At 52.4% G+C, this 17,661-nt stretch overlaps 1 protein-coding gene across 3 annotated transcripts in view; it reads right to left on the bottom strand.

Annotated features, from left to right (window-relative positions):
- PIK3R5 (phosphoinositide-3-kinase regulatory subunit 5) overlaps window positions 1–17,661 on the bottom strand; it is a 110,798-nt gene that overhangs the window by 53,419 nt on the left and 39,718 nt on the right. Inside the window, exon 1 of one of the 3 annotated variants that reach the window (XM_075903479.2) lies at window positions 351–4,068. The exons of the other annotated variants lie outside the window; for them this stretch is intronic. The gene's annotated coding sequence lies outside the window, so the exon portion shown is untranslated. Of the gene's footprint in view, window positions 1–350; window positions 4,069–17,661 lie in introns of those variants that run through there. 3 annotated transcript variants of the gene reach the window in all.

Genomic DNA, 17,661 nt, shown 5'->3' with positions numbered 1-17,661 from the left:
ACCAGGGCAAAACGAACGCGGCACGTCAGAGAACCACGCCTCTGTTCTAGGGACGGGGAACCCTTTCTGGGGTCAGGGGCCGCTAACCCCCAGAGAAATCAGTCAGGAGCCAAAACCCACACTGAGGTGGCCCCCGACTGAGAAGGTGAAAGACTCTCCCCCCATTCCCCTCGAACAGCAGAGCCTGGACACAGCAGGCTAGTGGATTTTTGTGCTCCGGCCCCACGGGGAGGCAGCATGGAGCTGGAGCACCAGTGTGGGTTGCCCAGTGCTGGGAGGGGGGAGCCCTGACTGTCAGGGGCCGTATCCAGCCCCCGGGCCTTAGCTTCCTCCTCCCTGCTTAGTCCTACCTCATCCACACGTCAGAGAATCCATGTGGGCCCCTCCAGGCAAACGTGGCACGCAGGGCATGAGCCGCAGGCCTGGCAGGTGTCAGCTCTTTGTTTTACTGGGAAGTGACAAACTCCTTCAGCTTGTCGGCGCCCGGTTCTGCCAGGGACTGTGCTGGGTTCCTACCGTCACCCCACTGGCTGACTCTGCTAGAGCAGCGTCGGAAGAAGAGTGTCCGAAGTGAACAGAGACGTGGGCTCCTCCTCAGATGTGCGGGGCAGTTCACTCGTGACTCACGGCGAGCCCCAGAAGGCAGGCAGTGACTAAGAAGCCAGTGACTCATGTATCACCCAACACATTGCCACAGGACACAACAATCCTGCCTGCCCGCTTGTTCCAGAACACAGCTGGACTGTCTGAAGAAAGGCTGACGTCAGCCTAGCGTTGGACGGCGCAAGGTTAGGACGCGCCTGGTGCCCCTAGACCCACCTGTCACCGGCTCTCCCAGAACAGCAGAATTCCCTCCCTTCCGCCCCTTGATTTTGAAATCGGAAACTGACAGTGGGGCCTGAAAGGAAAGTTATTACCGTAATTTTCAAACCACAAAGTACAGCAGCATCTGTCAGTTTCCTAATGCACCACGGGTGACCACATGCATATCTAAGGCTCGTCAGAGCCAATGAAATCTGTTGAAACCTTGGTGGAAGAGGGACCTTGGAATGTGTCCAGAATGGTGAGCTAGCAACATTCATTCCGGGCTTACACCATCCCTCCGCCGCTTGTTCAAGATTGCAGGACAGGACTGTAAAATGCAAGCCACCCTACCCAAGCAGCCTTGTTAAGGGCCTGGCTACACCGCAGAGTGAGGTGGACAGATTAGAGCTCTGGCACTTCTGGGTGCCTTCCATGTGTAAAATCAATGGCCACCGGAAGAGCTCCAAATGCTTTACAAGCATGAATGAGCCGAGCCTCACAACCAGGCCCATTTTACAGAGAGGTCAACTGACGCATGAAGAAGTTCAAGTTATTTTCCCAGGATTACAAAATGAATCTGCGAGAGAGCTGGGAACAGTATTCAGGTCTCCTCACTCCTGGTCCTCTGCTTTCATCAAGGAGCCATCCAGCCCCCTGCCCCAGAGCAGTTAGGAGCCCAAGAGGATCTGGATAATCTTGCTAAATGGAGATTCTAGTGCACCTCATCACCAAAGTACCTTCCGATGGCTGACCAGCTAGGACAGACTTCTACTGTGACCCATGTACAATAAAGAACCAGCCTCTTTCTTCCTCGCTCACGAGTGGTATCGCACAACTGGATTTGTTAATGAAGCGGGTTCTTACTGAGAGAGGGGAAGTGATTGAGAATGAGAAGCCGACAGGGAAGCTTAGAACATTGTCCACCGATTATGTGAATTACAAAGAGGTCAGTTCCCAGAACGCAAGTTTTACTCCCATCAGCATTTTAACTGCCTTCCACAGTGGCAAGAAAGTCACGTAGCCTCTCACCTCTTTGAATGCCAAATGGACGATACTTGCAAGTTCCAGTTGGGTGTTTGAGAGATGGGGCGTGGAGGATACCAGCTCAGAGGGGCCCGAAGCAGAACTAGAGGTGTCTTGAGACGGGACTTCAAAACCTCTAGGGATGGAGATTGCACCACCTCCCTAGGGAACCCATCCCAGGGCTTCCCCACCCTCCTAGGGAAAGAGTTTTTCCCAATACCCAACTTAGACCTCCCTCCCTGCAAATTGAGATCATTGCTCCTCCTTCTGCCAGCTGTCACCACTGAGAACAGCCTCTCTCCGTCCTCTTTGGAACCTCCCTTCAGGAATTTGAAGGCTGCTCTCAAATCCCCCCTCACTCTTCTCTTCTGCAGATCAAATAAGCCCCAATCCCTCCGCCTCTCCTCGTAGGCCATGTGCTCCAGCTCCCTCATCATTTTGGTTGCCTTCTGCTGAGCCTTCTCCAATGCATCCACAACCTTTCTGTCATGGAGGGCCCAGAACCAGACACAATACTGCAGATGTGGCCTCGCCACTGCCAAATAAAGGGGAATAATCACTTCTCTAGATCTGCTGGAACTGCTCCTCCTAATGACCATTACCCTTCACAGAATCATAGAACAAGAGAACTGGAAGGGACCTCGAGAGGTCATCGAGTCCAGTCCCCTGCCCTCATGGCAGGACCCAGCACTGTCTAGACCATTTCTGATAGATGTATGTCCAACCTGCTCTTAAATATCTCCAGAGATGGAGATTGCACAACCTCCCTGGGCAACTTATCCCAGTGTTTAACCACCCTGACAGTTAGGAACTTTTTCCTAATGTCCAACCTAAACCTCCCTTGCTGCAGTTGAAGCCCATTGCTTCTTGTCCTATCCTCAGAGGTCAAGGAGAACAATTTTTTCCCCTCCTCCTTGTGACACCCTTTAAGATACCTGAAAACCACTATCATGTCCTCTCTCAATCTTCTCCTTTCCAAACTAAACAAGCCCAATTCTTTCAGTCTTCCTTCATAGCCCATGTTCTCTAGACCTTTCATCATTCTTGTTGCTCTTCTCTGGACCTTCTCCAACTTCTCCACATTTTTCTGAAATGCAGTGCCCAGAACTGGACACAACACTCCAACTGAGGCCTAACCAGCGCTGAGTAGAGTGGAAGAATGACTTCTCGTGTCTTGCTCACAACACTCCTGTTATTGCAGCCCAGAATCATGTTTGCTTTTTTTGCAACAGTGTCACACTGTTGATTCCTATTTAGCTTGTGGTCCACTATGACCCCTAGATCCCTCTCTGCCGTACTCCTTCCCAGACTGTCGCTTCCCATTCTGTATGTGTGAGACTGATTGCTCCTTCCTAAGCGGAGCACTTGGCATTTGTCCTTATTGAACTTCATCCTACTGACTTCAGCCCATTTCTCCAGTTTGTCCAGATAATTTTGAATTATGACTACAAGGGCACAGCCCGCTCCCGCGAGACGCTCTGTGTCTCCTGGCTCCCTCAATGCGCTTCCCACCCATTTCCCCCAGAAGGCCAACAGAGGCCATGCAGACAGCCCTGTTACAGCCCAAGACTTCCCCTTCCTCTACCCAGTGCCTCCAAACCACCGTGCACAAGAGACTGGCCTACTGGGTGCCTGCCGTCATCTCCTCCAGGGGAGTAGAACCCGCGACATGGAGCAAGGCCTCGCCTCCAGGCATCAAGCCCCACCACAACAGCCCCCGGGCACAGCCAAGGAAAGGCAGTCACTCTCCCTGCCCTGCTGCCTGCATGGCCAAGGCAAGAAATGGAAACAAATGCTCAGCCCCAAAGCCGGCTTTGCAAACATGCTCGCTGGCCCTGGGAATCCGGTGGGCGGAGAGCTCCAGGCTGGCCCAGTTCCAAATGCTACCCCATGGACTCAGCCCTCCAGGGCCGTCCGCTCCCTCAGCCCAGCGAGAGAGGATGAGCTGGGGTCATCTGAAGCAAAGGAGGGAAACCAAACCAGCTCAGACCACAGGTGGCCAGGGACCCAAGCATGTGGGAGAACTGCAGCGGCAATCGCGTCGCTGGGATCACAGCAAATGGCGTCCCAGGCCCTAGCACGTGTCCTTAGACACACCAGTGAGTTCCTCTTCCTCCTTCACCAGCCTCTCTCCGCCTTCCCTGTTTCCCTCCAAACCAGGGGCCTGGGGCCGGAACGAATCCGTCACCAGAGCTTAGGTCTATGCGATTCACAAGCTGAAGCAGCCCAGCAAAGCGCCCTCTCCACCCCCACCCAGTCCCACAAGGAGATGCGGACGCTGAGCACCAGCCAAGAAGCAAGCGTTGGTCTCGGCACATCTCTGCGCCCCACGCCAGCCTGTCGGGATCAAACCCAGGCCGTCCCCAGGAAGCGTTGTGAGCTCAGCACACGCCAGCCCGAGCCGGTCATGCCCCAGGAAGAGCTGGGCCAAGGATCCCTCCTGGAGAGGCACAAACCCTAAAGCTTCCCTTGTTTGAAGCTTGTACCGACCTCAGCCCTGGGCTCCTCTGACTCCTAGGAAGTCCAGGAGGCCTCTTGGGAATAGCACAAGTCGAGAGAGCAGGGAGTATGTGTGTGCGTGTGTGTGTACACGTGTGTGTGCGTGCCTGCATGTACACACGTGTGTGTACGTGTGTGCTACAAGCAGCCAGCCCTGCTTGTGCGGCAATCACTCCTTCTATGAAAACCACGTACTTCCTCAGATCACAGAGGACGTTCTAGTTTCTGCCATTCTCGGTGTCCCTACTCGGCACACGATTCCCACGTGCCACGGTCAAAGGGTGGAGCACAGGAGCAGAAGGACGCAGAGGCCCAGGAGGTTTCTTGTAGGATCTGGGGCCCAGCAGGACGAAACCCACAATTTCTTAAGATCCTCCCAGCTCAGGCTCCGTCGGTGTCTTTGTTTGTGCTCGCGTACGCACAGAGCATCAAAGGGCAGGGAGATGACGGCGATAAGGAGCCCGTTCCAACCCCGCAAAGGTGGCACATCAAAGGGTCCAGAAGGCAACAGGCTTGACAAACATCCGCTCGCAAGAGGCAAGTGAACCAGCCAACCCCCCAGGCCGTAAACATGATCTCCAGAGGGGCCCACCAGCTCCTGGGCTGCTGGGGTAGGAAGGAGAGGGAAGCTGAAGCAGCCCTCTCTGCTCAGACTGCCAGGAGGCAGGCAGCCCTGGTGAGGTGGGCACTCGCACCCACACTGGCTTGAGAACCAGCACTCGCCTCAGAGGGGAAACCAGGGTCTGCCACAGAACTAGGGGTCTTGGCCCATGGCCAGAGGGGGGGGGATTGCCTCTGGTCACAAACTGAGCCCTTAAAGGCCGGCGTGAGGTCACAGGGCACTGGCTAGGCCTCCAGCGACAGTCCCTAGAAATATGAGACGTGAGAACCTGGCTCGATGCAGAACCCAAAACCCAAGTGGTCGCGTGGGCCCAGTGGACATGCTGAGAACAGCAGACACGCAGCGCGGGCCTGCGTCTGACAAACAGCAGCTCCGGGGCCTTTTCCTGCTGAGGTCACGGGCCCTCCCCTGTGACCGTCTCTGCTCCACTCTTCCTACCGTCCACCAAGGGCAAAACGATCATTTGAACCGGTTAGTGCCTAGAGATCACCAACCAAGGGGCGGTCCCTATGACACGAGATGCGGGACATACCATAGTAAGAGACGGTCTCCTACCCCAGAGAGGTCATGATCCAAAGGGATGCGAGACAAAAAGGAAGGCTCGTTATCCCCATTTTACAGATGGGGAAAACGAAAGCACAGAGAGACTTGGCCAAGGTCACAAAGGGCCAAGAATTAAACCCACACACCTGAGCCAAATTCTAGTGCCTTCCCCACAAGACCACACTGCATCTCACATCACTATCCTAGAACTTTGAGGGCTACAGAAGAGGTCCAAGAGCAGGTTGCTATCTCTATCCCAATTTGGCCAGCAGGTCCCACTCGCCCATGCTGGAGCATGACACCTTTAATACCTGAATTTCAGTTGAGATCTGAGGCTGCCGAGTATCTCTCAGGGGCCGTAGCGAGCCAAGGATGCATGGTCTGGTTAAGCAACACCTACGGAACATGGGTGGCCACCTGCAAGAACCCCATTCCATGGACGGGAATTCCCTGGGAGGGTGAGGGGGCCCAGGTGCACTCGTGCCTGGGGATAATGAGGCAGAACTTGGAGAATGAATCATTTAGCACACAAATAAACCTGCCCCACAGCCCCACTAGATTTATACTTGCCGTGAATCAATTCAAATCCCGTCACCGGGAACATCAGAGATCGAACTAGACAAAGTGCACTCACAGCATGGAATAGCCTGGCGATAATTCTTGTCTTCCATTCTCCACAGCACCTACCCATGCACCTGCTCGTCTCCAGTTTGCCACGAATGCTGACACGGGTGTTCCTTTTAGCCAATGACAGATTCGCTTTTCTGACTGTGCATCACTTCTCTGGCGGGGCCAAGCACCGCGGAACCCTCCGCCCCAGGCTGTAGAGAGCTGTGCCAGCCACACAGGCGAAAGGTGCCATAGAAATGCAAAGGCAAAAAGTTGCCCCAGCACGGGGATCACTGCAGCACGAGACCAACGCTTGGGAAGGACTATGAGTTAGCCCAGACACAGCAATATGGGTGTATTGGAACTCAGCACTAAGTAATCTGGAAGTAAAAATCTACGGTGCCTTTTCACTGGAAGAGTGTATGCTGTGATCATGAAAGAAAGGGGCGTGCAGCATAGTGACCTGCACAAGAACAAGAACAGTCTAGTGCCAATATTCCCGAGTAAGCAGAAACATAAAGGAAAGAGCAACTTCCTGGAGTGTTGCCAGCTGCTGGAGATAAATATTTAACACACACATACACACACACACACACCAGTGAACCTGGGAGACTAATTTCACACACACACACACACACACACACACACACACACACACACACACACACACACACACACACCTGGGAGACTAATTTCCCACTCTGAATCCTAAGGTGCTGGCCCTTTTTCACGTGTAGGTCATGTGAGGTTTACTCCCTTCGCTCCCTCTGGTACAGCTTCTTCTGCTGAACTTTCACAAAGTGCCTACAGATACGGGGATCAGGAGAGAAAGCCAACAGGAAGCAGAGAGCGACTTAAGAATTGTCATCGCCACATAAATCCCTCTCTCCAAGCCTCACACGCTGCTGAAAATAGGAATTATTTAACAGGATTTCCCAAATTCCTCCCTGGGGATTAACTGCCTCAGCAGCCGTTGCTTAATGCTGGGATTCGTGCATTGGAGGGGCTGCAACTTGTAAAACCAAAACTAGAGACACGTATCGACATCAAATATCCACGAAACTGATGCAGCTTCCAGGGACCCAGACAATGGAGGTTCAAGGCGGATTCTGCCAGTTTCCCCAGAAAGGCCGGGGAATAAAACACAAAAGCAACAGGACCACTCATGGTACAGAGCCTCTGACAGATCGGAGGCCCAGGTTAGTTGCGCCCCTCGATCTGTGAAAACACACGCACAGAACATGCCCAACTCCCTGCCTGCCCTCCAAACTGCCTGGAGACCAAAGACCGTCTGCTGGTTAAGGCACGTAGCCCGAGACACGGTATGACTAATCTCACTTCCTGCTCTGATACAGATGCCCAGGGGGTACGTCCACACTGCAAGTGGTCCCAACACCGTGGGACCCGTCCCTGCAGACCCGCTCTTTCCAAGCGTCCACACGACACCACTATGCAAGCCTTAAACTAGTGCCTCGGGCATATAACGGAGGGACATTTTCAACAGCACCTACGTGGGGGAAGACTAGGTTGGAAATTAGGAAAAACTTTCTCTGGGGGGGAGGGGAAGCACTGGGATGGTTCCCTGGGGAACTGATGGAATCTCCATCCCTAGAGGTTTTTAAGTCCTGGCTTGAGAAAGCCCTGGCTGGGACTAAGGCTGTTAAATACCGGTTAAATGAATAACCTCATGAATTCTTAATAGTTAGTCAACTATTCTGTAGTCTCCGGGGGCTCGAGCTTCACTCCTGAGAAAACCCCTGCCACTCCGCCCTGCTGCCTCTGTATCAGAGGCAGCAGCGTGGGGTGCCAGGTCGGAGTTGGTCCACGAGGGAGCCAGTTTAAAAACCAGCTTCCCTTTTGGACCAGCTGCCTGTTGCCCTGTGCTGCTGCCTCTGATAAAGAGGCAGAAGTGTGGGATGGCAGCAGCTCCTACCTAGGGGGTAGTTTGAGCTCCCGGACCCGGTGCGAGCCAGAACTGAGTGGGGCTGCCTGCCCACCCGGCTCCTAATACACTTCAAATGCAGAGCTGCAGCAGGGGTAGGTCCCAGACCCTGTCGCAAGCCAGGGCTGAGCTGGGCTGCTGGCCAGTGAGAGAGGGGAAATGCGTGGCATCTGTAGCATGAACCTATACGCTTTTGCTTATTGGTTAATCGACTCCACTATTACATCCCTGGCTGGGATGATTGAGTTGGGGTTGCTCCTGCTTTGGGCAGAGGGCCGGACTCGGCCTCCTAAGGTCTCTTCCAGCCCTGGGATTCGATTCTAGTCTATTCTATGTGCCTTGGGAGCCTAAACCCCATTGACTTTCAGTGAGACTCAGTCTCCAGCTACTCGACACATGACTGGCGGTCCACGACCATGAAGGGCGAGTACTCCGGTACCTACCCACATCCTTTACGTGTGTCCCATCTCACCCAATCCATGCCTACGCCATCTGCTACATTGCTAGTTATACCCATGCTGGGAGCTGGGGGGCTAGAGGGCTCCGTGCACTACACGCGCTTTTGACAACTGTATTCTTTCTAGCCTCTATGCCCGAATTTCACAAGGTATTTAGCCAGAACAGAGGCACTGAAATCAATGTGCAATCGGCACCTAAATGCTTTTGAAAATCCTACGAGGTGCCCAAATACCTCTGACATCTGGCCCTTTGCGCCTCAAGTACCCATCTGTCCATTGGGGTGATATTTCCTCTCTCTCTAGTTTGTAAACTCTTGGGGGGAGCAACTGTCCCACATTTTGTTTGTACTGTGCCCTGCCGTTACTGCTCCTCAATCTCGGTTGGAGTCGCTAGCATTCCTGTAACACAAATAATAACGGTTGTCTTTTCTTTTTAACTTTTCTGCTTGGTTTCTGAAACTCTCTTTCTTCCCCAGGACTGTGTTCTTAATCTTCCTCAACAAAAATCAGGCTCATGAGCCTACAAGACTTGATAGAATTCTTTTGTAACACCAAGAGGCAGAATCAAACCTGAGACCTCTGGAGGTTAGTGCGTGAGCTAAAAGCCAGCGGGCTCTCAGCTAAGGCTATAGAGCAGACACATTATTCTCTCTGTAAGCGGTCTCAGTGCCACTAGCTGCAACAGTGCACCATGTCCTGCAGGTGTGTGGGACACACATTCAAAACATCACTGCTTGATGTCCGTCTTTGATATTTACCTAGCCTCCACACCTGTCGCACGAAAGAGTCTCACAGTCTTTAACTGATTTGTCCTCATCACACCTCTGAGAGGTAAGGCAGCATTGCAAATGCACAGATGGGAAACTGAGGCAGCAAAGATTAATTGATTTGCCTAAGGACACATAAAAAGCCTTTAGAGGAGCAGAGACCTAACCTGGGTCTCTGGCATCCTGCACTAGCATCCTAACCATCTGCAACTGCTGAAAATTTCAGCAATTACTTGTTTAAACACACACACACACACACACACACACACACACACACACACACACAATTTTAACAGGCTGAAGAGATGTATTTTAGCCTCTGTTTAAGATCATGCCCCTAACACTTCTTATGAATGGAAGAACTTTTCAGTCATTTAACCACCTGGCTTTGTGGCTGGCGAGAAAGATGCAACTACACCCCTGGAGACCAGCCGCCCAGAAGAACAGGACTCTGCAAACCTGACAGCTCCCCAGAGAGCGGCTGCTACCTCGACAGATGTCTCAGGGCAGGAAGAAGCCTGAGCACCCAGCATGCTGTTTGTCTGGTAGTTCCTGTTTTTAGCTTTGTCTCTCTTCTCTTTGTTCCAGAACTTGCATTGTTGTGATGGTGCGACATGGTTTGCATGGAGGAGGGTGAGGAGGTGCATTTGGGGTTTCAACTTCCTTCTCTGATAAGAGAACTGAAGCTTTGACAGCCAGGCAAATCAGGCTCCGATCGGGACTACAGTTCCAAACAGGTGAGTTGTACTTTGCATTGGAGCAGATGACAGTGGCTCTGGACCTTTTGTATTTGAAGGGACATGGTCATCTCAGCTGTGGAAAGGCCCAGAAGTTACACCAGGGATGAATATGGCCCTGAAGCAGCAACAACTGCACTGGGGTCAGGCCAGTCCAGCTCTCGGCGGCCTGAGTTTGCAGGATTTTTCACCCTCTCACCCTCCTTACAACTGCAGCTACCCCATGTGCAATGTGGGTAGCGGCACAGGGGGCGGCCGGGGGAGCGACTGACACGTGTTCTGCGCCAACAGCTCTATTGTTCTTCCCCTCGCATGAGCCCATTGTCATCACAGGAGGACCCCTCGCGCCAGACACAGCTGGCTCCCCGCTGCACCTGGCAGCACGACTGACAACACACCCCGCCCCGGCCTGCTGTCTAAAGGGGCGGGGTTTTCCTTCCAGATCGGAAACAGCAGGAACTGCAGTTACTTCAGCCAAGTAGCGAGGCTGCCGCAGGAGGCCACTGGCAACGAGGGCTTGTTGGCTCCCTTTGCGGGGGGCTGTCACCGGGACCACAAGCAGCCTGACCAACACCTGGCAGCAGTAACCACTTCCCTAGATCTCCTCCTCATGCAGCCCAATATGCCCTTCTTGGCTACAAGGGCGCTCTGTTGTCCCTCTGTTCTCCAGGGTTTCTCCTTTATTCAGCCATACAGTGTGGTCAAGGCTCATTCCTGGCCTTCCCTAGTTCCTTCTTCTGCATGGTCCCATCCCCCTGCACCACCCAATCCACAGCAGGACAAACAATTAGACTGACTACCATTGACAGTCCTGTTCAGGAAGGTCAAATAAGGGCCACAGACTGAGTTTGCCTTTTGCATCAAGAGCTGTAACTGCCCAGCGGCGGAGAACGCAACCTTGCTCTGAACTCGGGTCTGGTTCAGCCACGTCCAGCTGCCTCTCACACGCACATGCTCACAAGGAGCAGGACTTTGAGAACTTCCAGGTTTGGGTCAGAACCTGAGACTCGTTGGGGGCCACACACCGAGTTCTCCTCTTCTGCAGCCATGTTTCAACTCCTCGCTCGTCTGCAAGGCTTTTAGGCCGCCGAGGGCTCCCCTGTGTCCAGGGACAGAGGGCGCTTCGGCCTAGCAGACAGAGACGTAAGGGGAGCAATGGCTGGACGATGAAGAGGCTGGATAAATTCTGACCAGAGTGGCCCCTAATGTTCCCAGCTTACAGATTGGGAACCATCCCATGTCACTCCGAGAGTCTGTGGCAACACAAGGACTTGAACCTGGAGCTACCATGTCCCAGGCTAGTGCCCTGTTGGACCATTCTTCCTGCTTCCATAAGGACATCAGAACATAGAATCATAGCATCCTACACGTGGCAGGGACCTTGAGAGGTCGTCAAGTCCAGTCCCCTGCCCTCACGGCAGGACCAAGCACCATCTAGATCAGGGGTGGGGAACCTCAGGCCCGGAGGATGGATGTGGCCCCTGTCTTGCCTGGATCTGGCCCCTCCTCCCAGCATTGGGGAGCCCGTGCTGGCACTCCAGCTCCTCTGCTATCCCCCCGCGGGGCTGGAACACACAAAATCTACTAGGCTGGGCCCCCGGGGGCTCTGGTGTGTTACAGGAATGTGGGGAGTCTCTCTCCCCAGTCAGGGGCCACGCTTTTTCGGTTTTGGTTTGGGGGTTCTTGCGCTTCTCACTTGTGTGCAGCCCCTGACTGATTTTTCTGTGGGTCAACGGCTCCCAACCCAATAAAGGTTCCCCACCCCGATCCAGATCATCCCTGATAGACATCTATCTACCCTGCTCTTAAATATCTCCAGTGATGGAGAGTCCACAACCTCCCTAGGCAATTTATTCCATGATTTTGGGTTCTTGTTCTTCCTCTTACCCCTCCTCCGTCACCTCGGATGTTATTGATCTAAGACCGTTACTTCCCAGGTCATGTTTGAATTCAGCTGGTCACGCTTTGGAACAGGAACGGTTTATTTCAGTGAGACACACATTTGGGTGCTCAAAAAAAGGCCAACGGCACCACCATATTGTCTGGTACCCCTAGACTCCTAGATGCTGCGTTGCGTCTACACAGCACCCTAAACTTGAAAGAGGATACGCAAATTGCATATTTCGAAATAGCTTCTTCCAAAAAGTGGCGCATCTGCACAGTGCCAAATTTTGAAATAACACACCGTGTCCAACTATCTCTTATTCCTCGCACAACAAGGCTTACCGGGACAGTGAAATGCGTGCTCGTTATTTCAAAAAATATTTCAAAATATCGGGCGGCTTGTGTAGGCCTCCGGTGTCCCAAAAGAGCCATGCATGTAGATGCACCCTCAGAGAATAGGACTGCAGTGCTCCCAGCTAAAAGAATTCAAAGCCTGTAAAGCAAGGCCTTTTTCCTCTCCTGCTCCCAGAAAGATTTTAAACCCAACAACCTTTGTGTTTTGAGTTGCCTTTTGATGCTTTAGCCTTTAGGGGTCTTGTTTTCCGGCTTTTCTCTGCAACTAGCATCTCGACTGCCATGAAAAAGGAGGAAAGAAATCAGATTCTCACATATTTCTGTGGCCGAGAAGAGTTGGCGCTAGCAGAAAGACACCAAAAATCACAAAATTCAACAAAATCGAATAAACTAGCCACCCCGGGGTTGTCCTTGTGCACCACACCCGACTTTCCAAATAACCACGCGACTGCACAGGGACTGAATTGATTATTACCATCCTCAATCCTTTTAGCAAAGAAACGCCTTAGCACCTGCAGTTTGCAGCGAATAGCAGTTTACACTTGGGGGGGGGAGGGGAATGATCTTTCATTCTCGGAGAGGACAAATATTTGCCATGCTACATGTAAATTGATTTTGCCACAACTTTTGTTCAGTTTCTAACCATTCATTTGCAGAACTCATTCCAGTAACTGTACCAGCTGGGAGAATTTCCCCATCTGTCACCTTTAACGAGTACAAATTTAGCTGCCCTCTAATCACCAAACTTATTGTTCTTGGTATCAGCCAGAGAAGAGAGAACATGCCTCAAAATGAATCAGCAGCAGGGACTATGAGACTACAGGATTTTTTATTTTTTTGGACTGTTGATAAATAACCAAGCCGTGGACAGAGTCCCGGGGATGTGATCAGAACAGTCACTTCCTTGGACGATCCTGAGCAGCCAGGCCACATGTCAGGGTCTCTCCAGGAGTCTCCCAAAGCGTCGCGGGATTAGGGGTGCTGAGCCTGTGAAAATCAGGCTCCTTTCAGGGTGTCCTGGATACCAAAACTCAAGAGTCATTTTGGAAAATCTCACCCTCCAGGTGTGATCCTTGGCCCCTTTCCGCCTCCCCAGCAATACAGAGCTGACTCCAAGCTCGTGGAAACAGACAGCTAAGGATTCCCCTGCACAGAACCAGGCCTATGCAACCCCCAGTCTCATGGGCGGTGAGGGAAGGCCCAGCTGGGGAAGGCAAGCCCCAGTCCCGCCTTCCCTTGCCTGCATTACCCGCTGCCCATGCCTGGCCTTGCAGCCCCAGCACTGGAGACACAGACCTGGAGAGGGGACCAAGGCCAAGAGTCTTTTATTCCCCAGACCGATGGGGGCTACTGCTGCCGGCACAAACAGCACGGTCCTGAAGCTGCTCCTTCAGAGAGCCAGACCCGCAGGCCAGGGAATCGCACGGCTGCGGAGGCGGCCACACGCCCACCCCCAACCGCCACCTGCCCAGGACTTGCCCAACTTATCTCAGTAGCAGAAGGGCACCCGGTGGCCAGAGTGGCACGGGGGGACCTCACCTCCCCCAGGAACCCAACGTGGCTCCCCACATGCCACCCCCCTCTCTGCTACACAGCCCCACTACTGTGGATCCTCCCAGTGTGGCTCCCTCACCCCCAACCGGCCTCTCCGCCCCGGTCCCTCCTGCTCCCTCGCCCCCAACCGGCCTCTCTGCCCCGGTCCCTCCTGCTCCCTCGCCCCCAACCGGCCTCTCCGTCCCGGTCCCTCCTGCTCCCTCGCCCCCAACTGGCTTCTCCTCCCCCTCCTCCCCGGTCCCTACTGCCCCTCGCCCCCGACTAGCCTCCTATGCTTAGGTGCAATCTTTACAGAGAAATCCTGGGCAATCGTATTCAACAGCAGCTCTCTCTTTTCATCCTCCAAAGGGTCACACTGCAAGACACGAGCACGCCTGTGCACACAAACACACACGCACACTCTCAGCGGGTCGACTGGACTTGGGAGCATATCAGAGGAAGCATGGTCTGATGGTTTGGGCTCTAGGCTGGGACTCTGGAGATGCAGGTTTAATTCACTGCTCAGTTCAAGGTCACCCAAGAAGTCAGTAGCAAGTCACTGAGTCTCCGTGCCTCAGTTTTCCATCTGAGAACATGGGTGGGGGCAATGGCAATAAGAGAGCCTCAACAGCTCTCAGGGATATTGGGAAAATAAACACTTTAAAACAGAGGTTCTCCAAGTCTATGATAATGGGGGCCAGATAAGTACCCGAGACAGAGACCCCTAACGCTGTCTCTCCAACAACCGAGTGTATAGTCCAACGTCATACCTACAGTAAGACAGAGTTGCCTAGTGGTTAGAAGAGGGAACTGAAAGTCAGGACTTCTAGCTTCTGACTCTGCTAGTGAGTCACTGTGCAACTTAAGGGGACCTCTTTGTGCCTCAGTTTACCCCTCTGTGAAATGGTGTCGTCCTGCCTGCCTCGCAGGGCGGCTGCAACAGCGAAGGTTTGCCAAGCAGCACAAGAGCAGCAGATGAGAAGTGTTATTTTTTCCTACACCACCTTGTTTTCAGTGAACATACAAACCCTTCTTTGACCTTAAAAGGAGCAGGGCGCATATGCCAAAAGCTTCTTTAAAAGACAAACAAACTATGTTTCATAGAGGTTATTTCTAACCCACAAGAACCACTTGTTTTAACCAAGACATCCTGCCAGGGCACCTCAGAAGCAGCACACACCAAATGACTGAAGCTTTACAGTGCAATTGGGTTAAACACACACACAAAAGGGCTCAGATCACTTCACCAAGAAAGCAAAGCGAAGGGAGGCAAAGGTACCGAAGGTCAGATTCCAAGCTGCTGCAAAACAGAAGTCCACCGAGCTCTCCAAACCTAGAGCAGCCCAGGCCTGTGCCCGGATATTTCCGCTTGCGAAATCTAATCCACAAGCAATTGGAAGTTTAATTCATTCGCTGGCCCATAATTGCCAAATAGATAAATCAAAGATGTAGCTGTGGCAATGGGCCGGGCTTTGCTCCAGCCAAGGCAGCTAGGAACCTGGCATGGAGCATGCTGGACCAGCAAACCATTCGAAAAAACAAAACAGATTAAAAAGCACAAGCACAAAAATCTGCTTCTCTCTTTTATAAAACTAGGCTAAAGAGGGCAAGTTGATCAGCCCAGTACCCCAATAATGCTGCAGAGGGCACCCCGTTCAGCTCCATTTTGCTTGTGGGTGGGGATCAAACAAAATGCAAACTCTCCTGGGGAAAAGGGGATTTGTTTTAAAAGTGGCATTAAGATCCCAAATTCTTACAAAACGTAAGCCTGGCAAAGGCAGGAAATTCACAGAATTGAAAATACAGAATGCAGTATTATGGTTACAATGCTTCCTTCCAGGAAAAACACGGTGGTGGAGTGGTTATAGCTCTGGCTGACACACACACGAACGGGTTCAGTTATAGCTCCGACACTGACTACCTGCGTGACCTTGGGTGAATTACTTGCCTCCTTTGCCCGACTCCTCACCTGAACACTAATGTTGAGGATACTTCCCTGCCTCCTAGAAAAACAGGAGGATAAATGTAGGGGTTGGAAGATACTCAGATGAATCTAGTGATAGGTCACATATCAATACCTAGATAGACAGAAGCCGAGCCTTATTCCGCCACGTTGTAACCCTCATCTTCCTCTGCAGGAAATCAATGGCCCCATGTCTAGTTGGGAGCTGGCATCAAGCGGAGGTGCCCCAGGGATTGGTTCTGGGGCTAGTTTTGTTCAATATTTTCATTAATGCCCTAGAGGAGGGGATAGATTGCACCCTCAGCAAGTTTACAGATGACACTAAGCTAGGGGGAGAGGTAGATACATTCAAGGGCAGGGACAGGGTCCAGAGTGACCTAGCCAGATTGGAGGGTTGGGACAAAAGAAATTGATGAGGTTCAACAAGAACGAATGCAGATTCCTGCTCTTGGGACGGAAGAATCCCAAGCATTGGTACAGGCTGGGGGCCGACTGGCTCAGCAGCGGTTTGGCAGGACAGGACCTGGCCAACGGCATATTGAGGTACATTAGCAGGAGCGTTGCCAGCAGATCGAGGGGTGTGTTGTATCCCCTCTGTTCAGCACTGGTACACTCCGTCCAGCGTTAGGTTCCCTACTACTGAAAGGACAAACTGGAAAGTCCAGCGGAGGGCAATGAAAACGAGGAGGGGGCTGGGACACGCGACTCTGAGGAGAAGCTGGGAGAACTGGCTTATTTAGGCTGCAAAAGAGAAGAACGAGGGCACCTTCATAGCAGCCACCAACTACCTCGGGGGGTTCCAAAGAGGATGGAGAGAGGCTGTTCTCATTGGGGCAGAACGAGGAGCAATGGGCTCAAGTTGCAGTGGGGCAGCTCTAGGTGGGATATTAGGACAAACTATCTCCCTAGGCGGGTGGGGAAGCGCTGGGATGGGTTCCCTAGGGAGGGGGCGGAGTCTCCATCCCTAGAGGTTTTGAAGTCCTGGCTGATGATTGAGTTGGGTTGGTCCTGCTTTGGCCAGGGGGTTGGACTTGATGACTCTTGAGGTCTCTTCCAGCCGTAATCTTCTGTGATTCCATAAGCCTGTGATCCACACTCTCATTCCTACAGCAATAAGGCTGGGAAGTCCAGCCCTCAGGAGACAGGGCACGGTGCCATTAGGCTGAACTTTACAAACACAGCAGGATGGAGGCCCCTAATTCAAGCAGAGAGGTCGTTTGTCAGTTCACACAACTGCACCACACCCAAGTGTATTACAGGCAGCGCTTCAATAGCTGTAGCCCACGGTCTGGGCTTTGTAGTTAAACCTCAGTGAAATCTGCAAGAAGAAAAGTCAACTAACAGCTTTGGAAAAAAAATCAAGATGACAATTCTTCTGGGTCGACTCCAATCTCGAGAGTGTTAACAGCGCCTGAGCTGAGGCTCTTCAGTGGAGAGAGAATCAATCCCTTGGACTCTATTACGGTTATATGGGTTACAGCAGCCTCGGGAGCTGCCAGTTGCTAGACAGCTTTCAAGATGCAGAGGCCAGCTAAGCACTTGGAAGATTTTCTTGGAAGGCTTTGCTGGTATAACTATGCCAGTACACTATACTGGGCAGTGCTGCTACTGTGGGCACAGACAGAGCTGCCCATACCAATACGCAGAATATGCAGCTGCATAGGGCTCTTGAAAATGTGGGGCACCTTTGGGTCTAAATGTCCCCCCACCTGTGTCATCTTACCCCTGTTCTGTGGCTCTACTTCCTCCAGAGAGGAGCTAATTACCTGAAAAGTGAAATGCCGGCCAGAGCTATTAGCAAAACTTCCAACCATTTAACCAGCATTTGCCAGCCCCAGATCTAGATGGTCAGTTTGTGAACTTCCTGTGCGAGTTGACGGGATCTTCATTTAAAATTTGTTTTAAAAATATTTCATTCGTGCA

Source organism: Pelodiscus sinensis, chromosome 20 (genome assembly GCF_052426305.1).
Source record: "Pelodiscus sinensis isolate ZL-2025 chromosome 20, ASM5242630v1, whole genome shotgun sequence".
Classification (NCBI taxonomy): Eukaryota; Metazoa; Chordata; order Testudines; family Trionychidae; genus Pelodiscus; species Pelodiscus sinensis.
Note: the sequence above shows the minus strand (reverse complement) of the source record. Positions and strands in the feature narration are given on the sequence as shown.